Below are 21,460 nucleotides of genomic sequence, written 5' to 3' on the forward strand. Positions count from 1 at the left end.
AATCTCAGCCAGGGCAGATCTAGGAGTTTTAGTGTAGTCAAAAGGTAAGTGGTAACAACTATCATTAGCTTAGGACCACCAATGGCCGTGTGGTTTTGACAGCTGAATATTGGCAATTCGACCTAGGTTTGAACCAGGTTAAACTACAGCGAATAGACTGGCTGGGAGAGTGTTTCTCGTAGGTTTCCTCATATTTAATATGAATGCTAGCCAGTTTTCCTTATAAAGTACTTCAGGAAGGCATTCCTTCCCTTAAGTAAATTTCTTTCTTGTGCTTTGACATATTAAAATAACCTAATCAAGCCTAAGTTCCTAGATGACCTTGGTGCATCGATTTTTGAAGTCTTCATGCCCGTTGGTCGATTTGTTTAATTTTCGTCAGATAATTCAAATTTCTGCTTAAAAAATTCTGCTAAACACAAAGTGAGATGGTTCGTCCAAAAAATAAAGAGCCTAAGGGGCAACGCCCCGACAATGAGACGCAGTCGGCCAGTGCTCCAATAATAGATAAGACACAGAAACAGAGCAGTACACGACAGCTAGACGTTGATATAACTTTGGTAGATGCCAGTACAGAGTATCAAGAGGCTTCAGAGTGCTATACTAATCTAATTGGATATTTAAATAGAGACGACATTTCCACAAAAGCAAACAAAAAGATACGAGGTTTCTTTGACCATATGTTAAGAATAGTCTCGAAGCAGAGTTACAAAATTGCCAATTTGGAAGGACAAATTGAACAAACTAAGAATATAGAGACATACATCCAAGGAATAGTCGCCACTCAAAAGCTGTCTTTTGCAGAAGTTGCAAGATCTCGACGGCCATCCAGAAGTAGTTCTAGATCTAGACGATCACAATCAAGATCACGGCAAGAGACAGAGCATGTATTACTAGTCTATCCTAAGACTGAGGGTAGTACATCCGACGAGGTAAAGGAGAAGCTGGTGAAGTACATAGATCCAGGAAAACTCAAAGTAGGCGTCAAGAATATAAAGAGAGTTAACAAAGGAGGGCTCCTAGTAGAAGTTACGAAAAAGGAAGAACTGGCAATACTTGAAGAGGCCATAAATGAAAATCGGAAGCTGAAGGACGTAGTGGAGACGAAACATCCACAAAAAAGAAACCCCAGAATAATAGTCTACAATGTCAACGAGAACATTAATAAAGACGAGATAGTAAACTTCATTAAAATACAGAACACCGACCTAGCAGAAAGTGAAATAGAGATTCTGTTCGCCATGAAGGCCCGCTTTGGACAGCACTGGGTTCTATCTATAGACCCAGTAGCTTTCAAGATCCTTATGAAAACGAAGAAGTTGAACATACAATGGTCAAGATATAACGTAAGGGAGTTTATAAAGGTTTCGCAATGTGTCAAATGCCTTGGGTATAACCACCCAGCAAAATATTGCAAGGAAGATAAAGTCTGTGCCGGATGCGGCTCCACACACCACGAGAAGACCAACTGTGACCAAAAAGCAGTCAGCTGTGTCAACTGCACAAAGGTGAATAAACGATATAATACAGGCCTCGATGCCCAACATGATAGCCGAGATAAGAAATGCCCATGCTACCTAAAAGAGCTCGAAAGATTAAAACAACGAACAAATTATGGATAGTATCCAAATAATCCAGATTAATCTTAAGCACTCCAGGAGTGCAACAGAAAACTTAAAGATAAATTTTGAACAAAACGACAAACTCAAAGTAGCATGTATCCAGGAACCGTACACAGTACAGAACAAACTGTACGGATTCCCCACAAAATATAGGAAGTTCTACTCTCGAACAGACGCAATAACTGCAGTGATTATAGCGGACTCAAATCTCCCAGTTCTGGAACTTTTCAGCTCTCCGGAGATTATAGCGCTTGCAATAGGCAGTGACTCAAGATTTATACTAATCACGGTATACTGTCCTCCATCGCGAGATATTGCACCAATCCTGACAACCCTAGAAAGATTTATGCAGGACAATAACAACATGACTACAATAATTACCGGAGATTTCAATGCCAAAAGTCCCCTATGGGGCTCACATAATACGGACACACGAGGCCTCAAAGTATGCGAATTCATTGCCAGCACTGGACTATCGATAGTCAATGAAATAGGGGATACGCCAACCTTCGCAGGAGTAAGTGGTAACAGCTGGATTGACCTCACACTTATCATAAGCAGAGACAGAATCCGGATCGATAATTGGAAGGTAACGGACGAAGCAAACAATAGCGATCATAATAATATCTATTTTGACGTCTCCAGCATTCATTACCCAACATGGAGAAGATCGAAAATCAATGTACGACATACCGACTGGCTAAGTTTCAAAAGGTATATCTCAAAATCTTTAGCAGACCCTAGAAATCTGACAACTATCGAAGAAATCGATAAATATGTAAGAGAAGTTACCACTAGTCTTCACGAGATCTATCAAAGAACAGTTCCCTCACATAACTCGAAACCAAGATCGCGCACCTGTCCATGGTGGACAAAAGATCTCACTATTCTCAGGAAAAAGGTCAGAGCAACAAGGAAAAGATTCCAAAAAACAACTGGAGAGGAAAGGACCCATAACAGGCTGCTTTACCAGAGGGTACGTGCACAGTACCGGCAAAAGATGTATAAAGAAAAGAAAAAAGCATGGGACATGACATGGAACAAAATCACTGTTAGCTCTCCGTTCGGAACATACTTCGATCTAGCTAAAGGGAAGAGCATGGATCCATTACAGATAGGTTCAGTTCAAAAAGAAGATGGCACAATGACGAACACAATTGAGGATACAATTAGAGAAATCATGAGGTTCCATTTTCCAGAAGACGACCCCAACGAGGACTCTACATACCATGCAGATATTCGTTCCCAATCAACCGAGATTCCAAACTCGGAAGACGATCAGCCGTTCACACTCGAAGAAATGCAACGTACGATAAACTCAACACGCCGAGGTAAAGCTCCTGGGCTGGATGGCCTCACGATTGAAACCATTGAAGAGCTTAGGCTCGCGGACGACAAACAAATTCTAGCACTCTTTAACAAGTGCCTTGAATTAGGTTATTTTCCAAAGGAATGGAAAAACGCAGAGCTAGTATTGTTCCAGAAAGAGGGAAAACCAAAGTCCATGCCCAGTTCTTACAGACCTATCTGCTTACTCTCAGCGTGGGGCAAGGTCCTTGACAAGATGCTTACGCAGAGATTAACGTATTACCTGGTCAAAAACAAACTACTAAACCCCGCCCAATTCGGGTTTACTAAAGGGCGGAGCACCACCGACGCCCTCAACCGTGTTCAAGACATCATCTTAAATAACAGACAAAATAACCTCCATACGTGTATAATATCGCTTGACGTAGCTTCCGCATTCAATAAACTATGGTGGCCAGCGCTCAAAACAAAACTAAAAGACCTGCGATGTCCAAAGAATCTTTACCAACTGATCGCAAGCTACCTCACAGAACGTCAAGTGACCTACAAAAGAGATGGCTTAAATATCACGATGAATTACCACAAAGGAGCCCCACAGGGGTCTAATATCGGACCCATCTTGTGGAACATAATTGCAGACTCAGCGCTGAACATCAACTTTGGAGACAATGCCAAGATACAAGCTTACGCCGACGATATTATACTCATAATAGACGGTGGCAATAGGACAACAATAGAGCGTAAAGCAGACGCAGCACTCAAATTGCTTGCAAAATGGAGTCAAGACAACAAACTGTGTTTCAGTATTGAAAAGACACAGATGATAGTCTTTCCAAAAAGTTCAAAAATAGACGCGAATCCACCACGCATAAAGTGGGAAGGGCATCCATTGCGACGCCAGAATACCATTAAATACCTCGGATTCACGCTTGATAAGAAGCTCACGTGGGTATCACATCTTACGGAAGTCCGAGATAAGACGCATCGAATCATCAATAAACTAAACAGGATAATCACAGACAAGTGGAGCCAAAAGGGGCGCCTGTTAAAACATCTATACCTTAATGCAATTGAACGCATGATCCTCTACGGCTGCCCAGTCTGGATGAATGGCACAGCAAGAATATGTCAAAAACTACATCAAATACAGCGAGTAATCCTGTTAAAAATCACCAGTGCGTATAGCACCACATCAACCGCAGCACTTCAGGTCTTAGCTGGCACGCTCCCACTCGACCTAAAAGCAGAATTAGAAAGATCAATCTATCGACTTCTACATTACAAAGAGGACCTTCACACTAAAAAAGATTTACATCTATCATATGCCAGCATAGAAAGCTTCCAAGATTCCCCTAACTTACACCCAGGAGATCTACCCATCCTTTCCTGGTGCAAATCGCCACCCTCAGGACAACAAAGAGAGATTTTTTCTGACGGTTCAAAAATTTCAGGACGAGTAGGGGCAGCGTTCACGGTCTTTTCGAACAATGAAGAAATTTATCAAGCACAATTCCGTCTAAGCGATCATGCTTCAGTCTTCCAAGCCGAGTCCCTAGCACTCAAAGAAGCAGCACTATGGTTAGGTACACAACCAGCAGCTCACACTTCATTCTTCACAGATAGCATGAGCGTTCTGAATGCGCTGAATTCCTTTCCTCCAAAACATCCACACACGGCAGCACTTAGAGAGATCTTCTTGACGTTAGGCTCTTCCATACCTTTAAAGATCAACTGGATAAAAGGACATACCGGGCAGAAAGGCAATGAACGAGCGGATGAACTAGCTAAGACTGCAGCTCTTAAACCAGAAATTGACAAGGAAGTTCCGCTTTCCGCAGAAGTTGCAAAAAGGCTCCTCAAGACAGCATTTCAAGAGACATGGGCATCACGATGGCAGGAAGAAGAGACAGGAAGATTTACTTACAACATCTTCCCAATACCTTCTCTCAAGAGGCTGAAATGCAACCGACTCTTCCTCCAAGCCTGTACCAACCACGGGAAATTCCCAGCGTATTACAGACGTTTCCTCAGACGGGACGTCAACTGTTCTTGCGGTTTTCGCGGGGAAGACGCGGACGCACTTCATTACCTGCTCTCCTGCCCTCTGACAGAGCACCTTCGACAGCAGTTCTTTCCTTCCGACTACATCACATATCCTGTGAATAGACTGTTCACGGACTATTACTGCAACAAGGGCATCTTAGAGATAATGAAGCAAGTGAATGAAAATAATTATATCCAAGAAACTACAGATTAAAGTAAAATGTAGAAAGGCGGCCTAACCGTCAGATTGCTAGCAATGAATAGGATAACTTCCTAACCCTGTAGTGCCATTAACTCAGTTTGGCGGAACAGGTTAAGTAAAGTGACCATATATCTCAACCAAGGTATTCAAATAAATAAATAAGTAAAATAAAATAATATATTAAGATTTTCATAAAACGTTGAACTAAATTGTATTCTTAACGACACATGAAAAACAACTCAGTATACATTGAAAGTGCGAAAGAAGCTAATTATCTGCAATTGCGCTGGATACTAGAAAAGAAAACCTCCTTTATTGGAGAGTGATTGCACATATAGTATATGCATCGAACATTTAATACATCAAAGCTATAACTCACAAAGCAAGCAAAACAACAGTGGGTCTATATACAGTGCGGAATTGCTTTTCTCTCAATTTTTATATTGTAGGCATGTAGAAAAGTCGAACATTATAGGCCAACCTGAATATTATAACATTCATCTAAATGTATTTAATTGCTTTTATGCATTTAATACATATGTAATATTTTCAGATTTTTTCAAATAAATAAAACTGAATGAACAAAAACATATAATAAAATTAAAGACTAGTTTAATTTTGCTTAGCTTGGAAAATTCGATTAATATTGTGGGTGTATTTTATCCGATTTAATTATGGTATGTAACTAATTAAGTGTACGAATAATAGGCGCTATGAAGAATGCCGTACAGGCAAGACAATAATTTTATCGTAGGAAGAAAAGACTAAATTCGCAGGACAAAACTTTCGAAGCCTGGGGATTACACTAAAGAATATCACTTGTAAGTTTTATCCTAAGTTTTTAACGGTTATCTTTAGTTAAAGCTACTTTCCTGTCCCTCCCAATTTCAGCTTACCATTTCCTACCAGAATGTGTTTTTAGAATCGCGGTTAATTGCAAATGAGTAAGAGCGGTATTTAAGTCGAAGTTCCACTTCGTTAGAGAGGCAGAGTTACTAGCGCGCGTTTGCCATTTGGCTACACTCTCTATTACTACCCTCGACCGTAATTCAGGCCCTTGATAGCTTCGCCAGCTTATTTGATATTTAGGGGCCAACTACGAAGAAATCTTGGTAGCTTCGGCTATATCTGTTTAGTTAAGCATTAGTTTAGTTTTACATCTTATTACTTTGAGTTCAAGCTCAAGTGAAGGCTTTGCTGTACGCTCTGAGAAGGAGCCGTCTGTTAAGTTTTTATGTTGAGAAATAAAAGGTAATTAACTCTTCTTGAGTTTTCGTCTCTGTCTATGAACTAAAGCGATTATTAAGTGTTCACGAGGTTCCTACTCATTTAGCTGTTATATAAAAGGTTGGAACCCAACAAAATGTTGCGATTAACTTTCTTCTGGGGGAGGGGTGATGCATATCAGAAAAGAAACAATAATACAAGTAACTAGTATGTTAATAAATAAATATTATATTATACATTGCGAACAGAGATTTACATAATAAGTCGATCAAATTAATCGAAATCGATGTCGATGAAATTAAATATGTTCAACATTGTTATTTTTGATCAAAATTCCCATTTAAACAGAATAGTATTTTTATACTTTATATACATAAAAAAAAACTGTATTTATGTGTAATTCATAATTTAAGCTTTTCGTTTGTGTTTTGGAACAAGATAAAACTCCAGATTGTTTTTTCAAAATTATAAACAAAAGTAGCGTAACGTTTATTTAAATATAAAAATTATTTAACAATTAAAACAGAAATTAAATAATAATGAAAAAAAATCGAAAGTGATAAAGTTTTTGCCCTATTTTGGACTTCTTCGAATTTGTGGCATCTACAAATTAGTATTTTACCTTTAACTTCACTACATTACATTTAATATAGCATTGAAGATTATTATAAGGAATTTATTTACTACATTTTGTAATTCTATGCGAACAGCAGGGTATTTTCTTTCATGAAGAAAACAAAATGCAGCCTCCAAGTCAATTTACCTTATGAAAATATGTAAAATCAATTAGATAATTATCAAACTTCTGCGAAGCTGTTGAACATTGGGCAAAACAGTCTGAATTATAAGTGTTTGCTTACATTTATAATTTAGCATCATCTATCGAGGTTACTATTAATGTTCCTTGCTGGTAGTTTTTAAAGAAACACGTAATATTGCTTTTGCATTAATCAGGTGATGTGCACAACTGTTGTATTTCAGTTGCAAAGATTTTAGCTTTTCCTTTCAGTTTATCATACAAACTTACTCGGTTTATTATTTTATAAATCTTAGTATATTTTACATTTCATTTTTGTCTCGCAGCTGTCAATTTCACTCTCTAATAATATTTTGAAAAATTACTCATATATAAATTTATTATAAAGCACATAATTTTTCAATTCATATATGTTGTAACAATCTACAACGTTAAAAAATGTGAACTGGGATCGTCAGCTAATGTGACTATTTTATGGGTAAAAGTATTTTTGAGTAATTCGTTATTTCAGCAAAGATTTAATAGGAATATATATGTATGTCAGGTATAACAAAATACGATAGCTGTTTTAAGAATAATTGGCGATCTTAAAGTTAACGATTCTAGATTTTATCCTCTTCCCCTGAATTCATCTGCTATCCCAAATTCGAGATGCCTCCATGTTACATAAAAACCTAAAATTAACCAATCGTAGCTTGTATCTACAATTGCATCTACTTCAGTATAAATACCACTCGCAAGAAATTACGTCATTCTTTTCCTACCTTCCGCCACTACCAACATATCCCCGCTGCTAAGCCCACTTGCCTAAAATAACGTCGTATCCCTTTATCTGTGTATATAAGAATTACTGTAATTCATTATGATTGGATAGAACGTCTATTAAGACGAGTTCATATATGTGAAAATAAAGATTGGGACTCATTCAAAATTCATTTGTGTCGGCGTCATCTTTTCGTCTTTCCACTCAGCCATCTAACACTGCAAGCTGTTAACTTATCCGGATTCCTCCTACGCATTAAATCATCACATATATATGTTCCTAGATTTAATAATTGTAACCGCATTGCTACGATTTTTCTCAATTTTATTTACAAAAAAATATAGCAGTTTCATTTATGAAGCTGTTTAGGAGCTTTTATGACTTCGATCTAGTCAATAACTACTTATCTTCAGTTGTCCAGCTGCAATCTACAACTATTCAATCATCCAGCAGATAACTTTTACTATCATGTTGATCATATATATCATCATAGTCTTTATTTTATTACTTGATTTGCTTTTCAACAGTTATCTCATCTCTTGATGCAGAGCTGATTGTGAGCTGTGAATTCTCCTTACCAAATTCAGATTTCTCCGACTACTACTGTTTGTACGTTAGCTGAAAAATAAATTTCACGTTAATGAATTCGGTTGTCTTTCTTTAACTCAATTTTAAACATTTCCTCAAATGGAAGAGAAACACCCCAACATTTCGTATTGATTACTGGGTAAATTCTCAAGCATTCGCGAAGACAGTTTGAGAGTGCTCTTAGTAGTATTACGTTCAGCCAAAATAATGCACAGGCTTTATTATTTTGAAGTTAGAAATAATATATATAATGTTGATTGCTATAATTTGTAAAAATGTACTACAACATATTTTATTAACAATAAGTAATTAATTTTTTTAAATTTTATTTTGCGTATAATAACATCAAAATGATGCGTATAATATATGCTCTAAACGTCTAAATATCTAACAAAACTCTTAGCATTTCAATTGTAGTTAACGACAGTGGCACAGCGATGTTAAAGCGTCATTATTTTTTAACCTTTATAGCGGCTATCAGGACAGCAGAAAAGACAGTACGTAATGTAGTACGTAAATGTAGTACGTAGAATTTTACAAAATGATGTATGTAGATTTTACAGAATTATATATATCGAATTTTTAATTTAATATTACGAACATGTATGTACAAATTATTCACTGGGAGAAAAAAAACATGTCTGGTCGTCCAGTCAATAATATAATGAACGAATTATTTAAAATGTCTAATTAATTGATTATTAACCCATCACTCCTCGCGATAGGGCCGCGTATGAGGAACTTATATATTGTTTTGAAAGGAGAGAAAAATTCTGATAAGTTGATAGCTCATTTTAAAATAAAATTTATATCTCATTTGTAATTTCTTCGCAGTTCTAGAATGCTTTTATTCCAAAGGAATGTGTATGGGTTAAGAATAAAGAAAAATTGCTGGCTTTGTTTTTCAAGGGATTGCATTATTCCTTTCTCGAATAAAGAAGATTCACATCAGTGTAGAGAACAAATCTATCTTCTTCCTATTTAAATTTATTCCTATTAAAATATTTCATTAACAGAAAGAAAAAGTTTGTTTTTCTACAGGAGGTGGGGGAGGAAAGTAAACTGCATTTCGAGAGTTTTAGATTACAGTCAAAGAATTTAACGAAGAGTTTCGCATCAAAATTTTGAAGAAATTAAATAAATGTAGAAAACATTGAATACTAAAAATAAAAATAATAAAATAAAAAACATGATTCTGTATCATTTAAGTAATACATGGCATTAGAAACGTCTCTCATTAATTACAAAAAAGTTATATTATAAATTAAATGTATTAAATTAAATTAAATGTAGTATTTTAATTTATATAAATTCGATATATTATTAAATAAGTAAAATAAAGATTTAATTTACTAAGCAATGTGTTTATTGCTTTTAAATCACCAATTTTTTTTTATTCAAAACAAATTTATTAAATTTGAAAAATATATTAAAAATATTAAGTTTTGCCAAATGGCAGCGTTCTGAGAATCTGGTATGAGAGAGAGCGTATCAAGGATAAATTAAAGATCCTTTGCGTCGCGAAGTTGCAGCATTCGTCTTTTATTAATTAAAATAAAACTTTAACTGCTTATAAAAGTTATTAGTTGGATACATTACAAATAAAGCACATTTACTTTATATCAATCAGATTCAAATTTAAATAAATAAATAAATAAATAAATTAGTAAGTAGTACAGTTATTATTTTTAAACCGTTAAATCTCTTAATCAGTTTAAATTTAAAAGATGAGCTTAAGATCTTATGCTTTGTTGAAAGGAAAACTCGGAGAAACCGCTATGCTCAAAGAGGCGTGAAGGAACTGTTACTTTTATTGCATTATACTCGTCCTCCAACTTTTCCAGCCATAATTATATCTACGGATTCTATTTTTTCGGGACATAAATTGAAGTATAAACAGAAGAGAGGGGGGAGAGTTACGCACATTGCAGAAAAATTTTTAGTTCTTAATTTTATGATACGGAGTAAAAATAATAATTTACTTATTTATAAAAATAATTAGATAATTTATTTTTAATAAATGCGCAAACAACGACGTACATCGTAGGCTCAAAACCTGCCAATTCTTTTTTAATTTATTTACTTAAAAGTCTTCTTCTTACTTAGAATTATTTGACCTCTTTTAAAAATGGTATAAATATCTAACTGCAGCACTTAAATGCTCTGAATTTCAAACATGTTTCAAATATCATGCAAATTAGTCAGTTCTGGTTTATAGTTTTTCAACTGTACTATAGAATTATATAGTGTCCATTGTTTCTTATACTTATTGCACACCATTGCCGAAGGCACACTTCAGTAGATACCTCTCTTTTACACTGCATTCGCTGTTGCAGAGACTGAGAAGATCTCAAGCATGAAAATCTAGAGCAGGGTTTCTTAAACTACTTAGGAAAATTTAGAACATGTTTCTTAAAATGCTTTAAAAATCTATAACAGGGTTCCTTAAATTGCTGTCGCGGTCTCCTAGAGATTTAAAAGAAATATTTGAAAATTTAAATTTTTCAGACACAATAAGGTATCTCATGTTTTTGTGTACAGAAATATGTTTTCATGTACTCAAATGTTTTTGTGTACAGAAATATTATTTATGATACTTATATGTACTGTAAGATGGCTCCGTGTCATTCGCTACTTTTCACTGAAGTAAGTTTAAATGTTTATAAAAAGTTAAATGTTTATAAAAAGTTAAATGTTTATAAAAAGTTAATGTTTATAAAATGTCTTGTACGTTTATTTTTCTAAAATAAACTCTTTGCAGTTTATTACAAATTATACGTTCTTTGAAACTATTATCACGTTATGTGTTTTAATCCTTTCTTTAATTTTCTTTCAAGGTGTTTTTTGTTTTCAAATCGTAGATTTCTTGTCTATTTACGCGAAATATTTGGTACAAAACTGAAGTGTGCTCAAGCGATCCTGTAAAAAAGTGTTCAGGAATGGCTTTTCTTTGCAAACAGGTGCAAGTCTTTTCTTTATAAGTAAGTGCATAAGTCTCTATGTGGCATAAATCTACCGTGAAATACCGTTCGTGTTTGATATCTTATAGATATGGTATTTTAAGCAACTAATTTTAAATAAAAGGTTTCATGATTTATTTTTAATTTCCTCCAATTTATTTAAACTTTTAATAGGACGAGGGGTTAAACTATAAAGTGAATTTTTTAGATTGTATTTATTATTATTATTGTTACTTTTTTAATTAATTAATTAATTTTTTCAACATATCCTCTTTCCTAAACTGGAAGGATAAATAATTAAATTAGTTTCAAATCATGGTCTAGAGCAGAAGTTGCGATTGGGGTCGGTAATGACCCCTTTAGAGCTAACGAAACTTCAAAGGGCTTCAGTAATGATCAAGGGTCGACTCGAGATCGATAGGCAATTATACTCGGGAAATTGATCAGCATAATGAAGAACTTATTGATTACAACAAGTAAATAAATAAATAAAATAATTACTAACATTGTAAACCTGATAATTGTTTGTTGGTATAAAGCTATATCACGCAGTAAGAAAGAAAAAGCTATATCACGCAGTAAAATAAATATAAGGGAAGAAAGGCGCAATTTTTTATGCAAAAATTCAATTTGGAAGAAGTAAAACATAGGAAAAGAAACCGCCCTTCCCTAAAAATTGCAAAGAACGAAAAACTTCGGAGAATTTTTAGTGTTGTATAGAAGCCGCTAGCAAATTTTAAAAGAAAATTTTAATGTTCCCTTCCAAGACGTTGAAAATTTCAATATGCGACTCACAGAACACCTAAAATGTGATGTACACTTGATCTTAGTATTATGATTCTAGAAGAGCTGATTGCATTGTAGGGAGATGTTAACATAAGGCTTGTTCAAAACGCATGTGCACGCTAAATTTTGGAATTTAATCCGCCCCTCCGAGATTATTCCAAAATAAAATTTGTTACTGAATAACATTATTGACTTTTCCCTTTTCTTACCTAGTAGAAACAGGCTTTAAATCAAATCAATAACTTATTACGGAAAACAATATCAGTTTCAATATTTTTGAACGAAGTGGTTTAACAATTAATTTTACGCCAAATATTGTCGTAATATATCAATGAGCAGTCATCAAAATCGAATTTGGTCATCACGTTAATTAAAATCGACTCTAATTATGCAATTAGATGATGTGACTTCCCCCCCCCTGAAAACATGTTTACGTTTCTAAAATTTCAAATAATAATAATACAAAATAAATAAATAATAAAACATGAATCTAATAAAACTTTTTTTTTCCTATTTTTAGTCTAGTTTTTACTTTTATATTATTTGTGTGCAACTATTTCTATTATGATTGTGTTTTATGCTGCATGTTATAGAGAAAAATGTACGGGGGTCGATGAAGAACATTATTCTTTTAAAAGGGTTTGATGCAAGAAAACGGTTGGAAATCCCTATCTGAGTAGCTATATTATTTCTCTAGCTATATTAATATTGATGCAAATCTGGCAACAGCTCATAAAATTTCTTGACAGTTGATATTAATCATAACACATACTTGAAATGCACTTAGTCAAAACAAAATTTCAGTAGAGTTATGCATAGAACAGCTCATTTTCTTGAAAAATATCTTAGCACTCTGATGAGTTAAAAGGACAGCTTTGATACAGTTGTTGATACTTTACTCACCTTGAAGAGAAGATAGAAAAAGAGGAGGAGGAAAAAAAAAGAAGAGACGATGCGATATAATATCATTTGCACTTTTCCTTCTTATCTGAATTCGTCCAGGTAAGGTGAGAATTCCGTTGCGGACGGTCTATCCTCCACCCACCCCTCGGTCTTTCCTTCTCTTCCTGGAGAATTAAAAAAACAAACATTCGTTGCGAATGTTTTTCGAAATGGAATCTCTCCAACACACTACAGCAAATCCGAACAAAGACCCCCTGTTGTTCGTCTGCCAGGGCTGTGACAGACGGAAGGCGAAGAAACGACGTTGAGTCGACATTGCGCTTTTGTCAACATCTCCTTCTTCCCCTTTTTGCTTCTCCTCTTTGGTACAGACTTCGTCTCTTCGGGGTGTCTAGAGTTCATATGCAGAACTTAATTCAAGTACACCCTGGGCGGTTGAGGGATAGTTGGTGTTGATTACGGAGAAAAGGACGGGATTGTTCATCTGGCATTGATAAACTTAGTATCATTATTATTTTTACCGTAATCTTTTTGTAATGAATTGAAATATATGATATGTTCAAAATGCAAGACATTTTTAAACTGTCAGTTACATTTCATTTAAAATATTACGAAGGTAGGTAATTAAGTTATCAGGTTAATTTATGTTACCCGGTTATTTTATGTTTTGGTTCCTTACTGTTACTTCTACCTTCCGTTTTTCCTCCAGAATGCAAATTTAATTCGAGAGTAAAGGCGAGTTTTTTAGTTTGTAAGGCAAAGTGTATTCTGACGCTCGAGGCCTCGTTATAAAATTTCTAGATATATAAGATTTACAGTCTTGCAGTATTAATTGCCGATAGCCGATATCCACGCCTGTGAAATTTTGAGCCAACTTCACGTTAATTTATGTGCACAGCTTTCCGTTACTAGTTCATTTGAATTTAAAATTCTCGTTTGACCTTACTGTATTTTACTTTACTTCCCCGCATGTGGTTGGCTGAGTTGTAAGCACAAAGTGTACCTTCTGTTCTTATTTATTTTTAAATAAGGGGTCTTTTGCACCCATCGCAAGTTTCAGTTATTAATTTTAGCGATAATTGCTTAACGTCTGCCAAGAGATTGCATGATTGCAAAGAACAATAAACTCTACAAGGTCTTTACATGTCAGTGGCTTGCAGTGGTTTTCACTACATGGGATTAGCTATAAAGAAAAATTATAATCCTCTCCAAAATGATCATCCACTTTTGTAGATGATTTTGGTCTTCATTGTAGGTGGTCACCGTAGAGGCGTAAATATCATTCATTATCAATGCTTATTTATATTCTCAGGATGCTAGTCCGTTTCACAAGAGCTTGCTTTAGGAAGCTGATTGTGATGATACGGTTCATTGTATTTTAAGCAGCATGATGAGGTAGTATATATTTAGTATATTTTAAGTTAAGTATTATATTTTAGTATTTATTAAGTATATTTTAAGTCGTTGCGAAGATTAATGAGTCTAATTACACATGTTATATTCTGATAAACTTGTGAAAATCAGGTAAGAGTAATAATAAATAAATTTTTAATTTGATGGATATCATAAAAATAAATTCCGTATTCTACACCTTACGTACTTAACCTCTAGTTTTTTTCAGCACACGATTTAGAAACTTCAGATTTATAATAATTAGAGCTGGACGATCCGCTCCGGAACCGATTTAAGGAACCGATTCTCTTCATTGAACGAATGATCAGCGCTCTGCCGAAAACGGAACGGCAATTCTTTAACAGTTCACCGAGAGCCGTTGTTGGGAATCATGCTAAAAATTTGATTCCTCTTAGTGAAAACATTAGCATTCTTTCCTTTATTATTTATCGGAAACTTCTCGGACTTATTTTTATGTGTGTTATGTATGTATATAGTATGTGCGCTTTTGGTTTGCTTCTGTTCCATCTAGTATTTAAAAAACAAAATATTAAATAAACCACGCATCTCAGCAAAACTGACAACCTCTGCTTGCAAATGGGTGGAGTTTATTTTTTCCATCTGGCAGTGCGTAGATTATAGGAGCTAGTTCCTCGGATTCCCAGCTATTAGCGTTACGGCCCTAGTCGCAGACCTGGCTCCTTCGGAGTCGTGACTCTTCGCTCTTTCATCGCTCCTGTTCTTGCCGCGGATCTGGCTCCGGCGGAGTCTCGATTATATGCTCTTGCACGGCTCCTGCTCTAGCCACGGATCTGGCTCTTGATTTTTTGTTCTTTTCGCTTCCTCGGAGCTATTCCTTTGAGTTTCATTTCTATTCTTTGAATACTGTGTCACACACAGTATAGCTATACATATTAGTTATTACCTTTCTTATACAATATTACTGTAGTATTTATGTACCATAATAAATTATAACCATTACGAAACTGTATAATATTCTATTTTGCAATTATGGCTACAAAATTTCATTTATGTATAAATCAGAATATATGGGTAGATCTATTTTTTTATGATTATTTCTTACATTTTTTGAAAATATAATATCCCAAAGGATATTGTAAACTAGCAACTAAGAGCATAAGATTGTGATATTGGCAGCTGTTTAACATGTCATAAAAAGCCTTCATTTGTTTACGCATGCTCCGTAATGATTTCTTGTGCGGGGACTCGTTGTTTTTAACACTTCCTTGTCATAGTCTGTATTTGGAATTACTGCTCTAGTATATTTTACTTCGAATTATTTCGTATATCTCAAGAGAACTCTCATGTACCCGTAAACCACCTAAAATATAGCATTAAAAGTTAAATTAATTTCGGTTATAAAAACCATGCGGAATTTAAAATTTCTTATGCCCTACCGTTAGTAATTAATATCATGTCTAAAGTGATTATGGGAATGCGTGACAACTGGCTGATCCATTTTTCACGTAGAGTCGAAGCAAATCGAGAGCTTCCGAAATGCGTGAAAGTCCAATTTCACTTAAAGGGTGCTCGTTCTCAAAACATGTAAAATAATGTTCCTATTAATGCTAGGTAAAACTTTAATTGAAAATATTACTTAAAATTGAAATTATTACACAAGATTAGCCTAGCCCCTCTAGTCCATTCAACATACGCTACTGTTATTATTGGCATATTTCTTTGTTTAAAAAAAAATCACGGATAAGTCATATCACGTGTATGAAATTTGCTATACAGTAATGTTCCGACCTATGCAAACTCGAGATTGCATAGTTCTTTATTCTATTTTATGTACTTACGTGTAATTAATTTGCATTATTGAAATTCGCAATAATTGAGAAAATGCTGATAAATGAAACATTACTTTGCCTATATGTTAGAATTACTGTAGTTTTTAAGAAGCCATTTGCATCAAAGCAGTTAAAAGTCTCTCCAAAAACTGCACTTAAGTTTCAACTATGTTTACAGACAATGTTGTTTTTCTACGTTTAGTGCATACGGGTCCGTGACACTTAGCCGACAAGACACTTAGCTGATACGGACATTTAGCTGACAGGTTATATATGCGACACGGACATTTAGCTGACAGGTTATTTATTCGACACGGACATTTAGCCAACAGGACATTTAGCCGACAGAACATTTAGCCGACAAGGGCACTTACGACAGGACATGGATGTAGGACAGGATGGTTGGCCATGATACTACTATCGTCTTATACAGCTTCTATAATCTGGGTTTCCTTTCGTCTGCACATAGAGCTCACCGGATAAAATACCATCTGAATACATTTCACTGCCCATTTAGCAAAAGTGGAAAAAAATGTCTCCTTAGAACTTCTACAAGAAATTTCTCCAAATGTAGATAAAGAACAAAACCAAACAGCAATTTTGTTCACGTGCTTTGCTACAAAGGCAGTTGTTCTAATGATCTCATTCTAATTTTAAAATCGCTTTTTTTCTTTCTTTAGCCTCTTGAGACCCAAGAAGTAATTCCTCGATATTTTTATCTAATTTTTTTTTGTGTGTACTTAAAATGGAACTATTAAAAAGAAAAAAAAAAAAAAAAACACAAAAAGTATATTTTGAAAATTTTATTTATGTTAATTAAGTGTTACCCAAATGGGTATCTTGGAACTATATGCATATAATGTCACTATAATGATGTAAAGAGTTACATCAATGTATATAGTTTTGGTAAACAGTTATTTGTTATTTTGGAGGAATTTCACATTGCTCACAATGACGAATATACATAATCCAGGCATTGCAAGTTGCCATATTCAAAAAACAGGCAAAGTCACGCATTGTCCATTTTTTTTCGTATGGATATCCGGTAATATGAGATTAGTTTGTCCATCATATCCCCCGCGGGATCGACATAGAGAATTCTGCGAAACTACTGGGTAAGATCTGTACCTAGGCAGTCTCGGCCACGTGGGTATAAAATTTATGAACTTGGCGGTTCTAAAGGCCCGGGAATGGTCACTAATTGGTCGGCCTCGGGGTATGGCATGTCCTGAGCGGTTGGATCCGTAGCCGGGGGATTTTACCCACGGTTTGCTGGACAACTGCCCTCTGCAACGGGGTCGCCCATACGATTGGCAGGAGCAATTGATGACCAGTGCTTCCTGGTGTCCTATCCAGGTGGTGTGCTGCTCCCTTGGAAGGGTAATAGTGGAGGTTGAACCTTCACGAAGTGCCCAAAGGGAGAGTGCACCTGTAGCAAAGAATCTCTAAGGAGATTCTTTGCTACAGGGACTACTTAGAGATTCTTTGCCTATAGAGTGCGAGTGCACGGAGCAGGGAATGCCCAAATCTTGTTTGTTTGTCCATCATATCAACACCTCCCATGTAAGTGTTATATACCCTTACAATAACAGGTTGTCTGACATCTACTCGCTGTCTTTGTTCTTTTGCCCACCTCTTACAGCTGCTTTCAGGTTTGATACCAAATGCACTTGACAAAAGAAGACATTCATTTTCTTCAGATGTCAGAATGCCTTCATTTTCCAGATGTTCCGAATCAGTATCACTTTCTGGAATATTTTCGAAGTCTGGATAATCAATATCAGAAAGTTCCCCCATCATTTTGTTCAAGCAACACTTTCATTTCTTCATCTGTCAAATATTTTACTGAAAAAAAATGAAAACAACATTTAGCATCATCGGTATTCTCTGATTCCAAGGTACCCAAACGGGTACTTTCTTTTCTAAGTGAAAAAAATTGAAAACAACAACTAAGTAATTTTACAAAAATGCATGTAGAATAAAGCTTATAGACTTCTTAGTTGAAAAAAATGAGTAAAAACTTAATAATTATAATCATTAATATTAAAAAAATAAATCAACTTACCTTTAGTCGGTCGAGACGCCATTTTCTCTCATTTCTCGATTTCAAAGCTGTATAAAATAGTTTGACAGCAGTATGAAGCTGCGCTCTTTTAGCAGACAATAAAGATCAGTTTTTTCCCAATTGGGTACTCTGGGATTTAAATCAAACAAACGTTTATTATTGGAGTAAATGCTAATGTACTGAAGTCCCCAACTGGGTACCAAGGGTCCCAAGAGGATAGAATTGAATGAACTTGTACCCTTTCTACCTTTGTACCTGATGACAGACTTCAATCTGCAACTTTATTTTGTTGATTTTTCCGATAATAATCCTATGTGCTGTATCCGACTTCGAATCTAAAATTTTCTGAAGAACACAAAAACCTTGTCTAAAACTTAAAGGTTTATTTAACTGGAACTTCAACACTGATGAAAACTTAACATCACAAACAAAAACTTAACATCTTGGGTGGAAAAACTTCAAAGTGCTTTAAAGTAACAGCTATGCCGGCACGGTGAAGAACACTTTCCTTTAAAAGACAGAATCCATCTAGCCCTTTCGGCGTATATCTCCATTTCGCTAAATTCAGACATCCGCTGCTACGTGTTTTGGACTTAAACGGCCAGGCTGGAACTGGAATAGGACTGGATCAGGACCGGAACGGGACTGGAACAAGACGGGAACCGGAACAGGACTGGATCCGCAACAAGACGGGAACCGGAACAGGGCGGAAACCGGAATCTCTCATCCCCTGGCTTCTCCCCGGGCAGGTCTATTTCTGGCTCGAACTAAAAGGAACTGCGGTGCCACTAAGGAAAGCACCTCCTTTTATTGCCGGCGGTTGCCGTTACTACAGGCGACTTATGCAAATATTTAACAATTTTGTGTTAGTTATTTTTATTTTATTAATTATTATCATACTGCAATAAATTTATCTGATGAGACAGGCTGTAATAAAATAAAATAAAACATCTAGAAAATACGAATGCAATAGTTCATATACTGTTTTAAAATAAGGATTATGAACATCTGTAAACTAAACTAAACTCAGTGAAGCATCAGCCCTAGTAAGCCACGGTCTGCAGTGCCCCGAAATCTGCTCTTTACTTCCTTGTGCGAAGTAAAAAGGAAGTATTGTAATCGCGAAAAGTTTCAGGTAGCATATTTCAACGAAAATATCCATTTTGACCGCTATCGAATGCAATTTAACGACGTTTTTTCGTGATATCTGTACGTAAGGACAGAATAAAAGACTCGTTTCCTCCAAAAAAAATTATAAAACTGATTTAAAATAAATTCTGAAGAGAATTTTTCATGCCCTCTGCGCGTACGTATCTCGCATAACTCAAAAGTCAGTATCCTCAGAATGTTGAAATGTTTTATAGATAGGATTGCTATAACATGTATATGTGCACCTCGTATTTTGGTTGCAATCGGCCGCACCAAATGTTTATATATATATATATAAACTCTCTTACTCGGCTCAGTGATCTCAGTTTCTTTATTTTTATATGTTTGTAAATTGTTCCCTTTTTGCTTTAAAAATAATTAAATTATGTTGTTCTTATCTCCCGGTTAAGGTTTTTATTAGTAAATCTGTATGCAATATTTTTTGAATTATCAACAATTTTAAAGTTGTTTAAGTGCCACTAAGCCTTTTCTTTATGGCGTCCATTGATTGTTTACATTTGAAACAGCAGACTAGTGGATTTGTTGCCAATCTAGAGAAACTTAGCTTCGCAACAACAAAGATAACGCCTTCATTTATTATTGCCAGTTAAATCATGCTTAATCCTTTCTGGAATTTTTTCGAGGAAATAAGTGTTTAAGATTTACTTCGTAATTTTTATTATAAATATTTTGAATTTTTATGTATTTTTGCCTTCTCGAGAAGTGAGAACTGAATTAATTGAATGAGAAATACTCAATCGTCTGTGAAAAACTGTTTCTTTTTTGTTTTATTTGCTTAATTTCTTTTATACATCGTTCTAGCTTTATTATAGTATTTGAATAGAACATGTGGCAAAGATTAGATACTTCTTTAAATGATATAAATTTTGTGCATTATGAGTTATAATATGAACGAAATATAATACTGTTAAGTGAACCTAGCGCCAGAGTGTCGCTATGGTAAACAAGTACTAGAGTGAATTTTAAAGGATGCATTTATTCTATTGTGGTTTATGCGCTGTCGTCGAAGTAGATTTAATTCAATCCAATAAGTTTAAATGAAATGCAAGAAAAAATGCGTATAATTTAATATTCCGTACAAGTGGTGTACACATCAGATTTTTTTACCTTGGGCCCGGGATGCGTCAGCATATGTCCTAGACCATTGGTCAGCTTGTCGCAGGACGCCCGGTGTTTGGTCCCCAAGCGAACTTGGTACTCATTTTATCGACCTACTCAAGAGATGAAAGGCTGTGTCAACATTGCCCAGGCCGGGGATCGAACCCCGGACCTGTGGTGCTGCTACGCGACGCGCTGGCCACCGCGCCACCGGTCCTATAGCTGTATGTATGTGAACATCTGTATGTAGTGCTTATAACCTTATGTTGTTATAATGATATATGATAGCCTTATGTTGTGTACCTAAAATTATTGTTAAGTATCATTCAAGCTTCTATACTTATAAACTTCGATGACTGCATGATTCTTTTTAGATTAATAAAGATTTATTTAGATCAATTATCAATAACAAATGGCTTTAAATGTCCATAATAATATAAAGTATTCTTTCCCCATTCGATCCACTTAATTTAGAACATTATTAATCCATTTAATTTAGAAATGGCATATTATAGTCTGGGTAAGTAGTCTTTGAAAGTAACAGGTAACATCTGAAGACGTAAATTGCCAAGTAAGATTTGTATGTAATTTGATTTAACAGGTAATATTTGTATATTTTGGTTAGGTTAAGTAATTTGAATGCGGCAGGTGACAGGTGACAGACGACGGAGAGCGGAGACTCCTGGCGGCTACCAGAGGTTAGTAGGAGAATTCTTCATCCTCCATCAGGTGTTTATTGCATCCAAAATAATTTTGACATGGCCA

At 35.2% G+C, this 21,460-nt stretch overlaps 1 protein-coding gene across 1 annotated transcript in view; it reads left to right on the forward strand.

Moving 5' to 3' along the window:
• Window positions 1-13,628: 13,628 nt before the first annotated feature.
• The window catches only part of LOC118193781 (uncharacterized), a 106,214-nt gene continuing 98,382 nt past the window's right edge, over window positions 13,629-21,460 (forward strand). The window contains exon 1 of the mRNA XM_035364921.2: window positions 13,629-13,775. The gene's annotated coding sequence lies outside the window, so the exon portion shown is untranslated. The remainder of the gene's footprint in view (window positions 13,776-21,460) is intronic.

Source organism: Stegodyphus dumicola, chromosome 7 (genome assembly GCF_044657685.1).
Source record: "Stegodyphus dumicola isolate Sdum_Otavi_A_Nest chromosome 7, ASM4465768v1".
Lineage (NCBI taxonomy): Eukaryota > Metazoa > Arthropoda > Arachnida > Araneae > Eresidae > Stegodyphus > Stegodyphus dumicola.